Source organism: Neopelma chrysocephalum, unplaced genomic scaffold (assembly GCF_003984885.1).
Source record: "Neopelma chrysocephalum unplaced genomic scaffold, ASM398488v2 Primary Assembly neopelma1_69, whole genome shotgun sequence".
Taxonomy (NCBI): domain Eukaryota; kingdom Metazoa; phylum Chordata; class Aves; order Passeriformes; family Pipridae; genus Neopelma; species Neopelma chrysocephalum.
Genome location: NW_020897729.1, coordinates 12377784 through 12379150, shown reverse-complemented (window position 1 = coordinate 12379150; position 1367 = coordinate 12377784). Strand labels below are relative to the sequence as shown.

Below are 1367 nucleotides of genomic sequence, written 5' to 3'. Positions count from 1 at the left end.
TCACTGAGGCGGGTCCTCGCATCACTGGCTCTGACTGGAGTCACACGCTGTGGCTGTCATCTTCTGGGATACCTGAGTGAGCGAGAGACAAAATTAGAGGGCATTTGTAAAGCTGCAGTGGATCCCTGCTCCTCCTGCTGTCTCTCCCCAACTCACCTCAAATGCTCATCTGCTCCCAAAGGTTAGCCAGATGGCACCTGCAACCAAAAAAGCTCAGTGCTTGGATGCTGATCCTTTTAATACTCGGAGATTACCTACAAGGACAGCTCAAGAGGACCAAACCGTGCCCGTCACCTCATTGTGAGTTGGCTCCGGCCCTGTGAGGCTGCATACATCTCCTGCAAAAAAACCCAGAGGCAAATGCCAGTACTGAGATCCTGTCCAAGAGTGTGCTGCTCCCATGGCAGTTTCTGTCTGACACCCCTTGACCGTGACCTCTTACAGGCAGGGTCCCCGTCACGTTGGACTGTACGTTAGAAGTCGGTGCACTGCCTGTAAAACAAAAATACAAGTATGTACACAGATTCACCAAAAGTACACCACCTGCAAAAGAGCATCTAGTTCTGTCCTGCAGTCACTGCTCACCTTGCTCACTGGGCTCACCTTCCCTCTGATGCCTATCGTCTGCTGGGCCAGGGGCTCCACATCTTAAAAAAAAAGAAAGAAACAAACAAACAAAAAAAACCAAAATAACAAAACTAAACCACCAAACCATCCAAATGATCAAGTAAACCTAGGCCCAAAAGTCATGTCTTGGCTCTGACCTCACATGACAACCCACCTTCTCACTCTGCTCCTCCGGCCTATTCTGTTTATCTCTGCTTTACATCCGGTCCCTCTGACACTGCAAAGAAATGAGTTACCAAAGTCAGCCAGATGGACTGGGAGACCTGAACGGCTCTGCCCTGCACACCCTACTCCACTGAAGAAAAGTAAACTGCTCCTCCTACGTGTGCCAAGGGCCTGTTAGGGCAGACCCTTTCCCCTCTGCTAATTTGAAAATCCCTCCCTCCTAACCATAACATTGGACCCAGCTCTCATCCCCTCTCCAGGTGGTAGTCCTCCACTTATCTTTCCCATAGCTGGGGATGTGAATCCATCTTTGATGCAAAAGGAAGGCCACCTGGCTGTCTCAGAGTGTCCTGCGATCGCTGACTCGGTCAGCTACGAGAAAGAAAACTGAAATTGAGGCAAGAGTTCGGCAGCACATGGGCAACAACCCCGCAATTGGCTACTCACCGTCCAATGAGCTGAGAGGTTCACGGGCCACTGGCTCCAACCCGAGTCAAAGGCTGCTGCTGTCACTGTGTGCCGTACCTAGGTGAGGGAGAAAATAAGTTACATGGTGTTTCTGAAAGTAAGGGAGA

At 50.5% G+C, this 1367-nt stretch overlaps 1 long non-coding RNA gene across 1 annotated transcript; it reads right to left on the bottom strand.

Moving 5' to 3' along the window:
* Positions 1-293: 293 nt before the first annotated feature.
* LOC113968939 lies at positions 294-647 on the bottom strand. The gene is made up of 3 exons (XR_003534684.1): positions 586-647; positions 443-492; positions 294-338 (listed from the first exon to the last, which is right to left on the bottom strand). It is a non-coding gene; the product is annotated as an uncharacterized LOC113968939 (long non-coding RNA).
* Positions 648-1367: the final 720 nt, after the last annotated feature.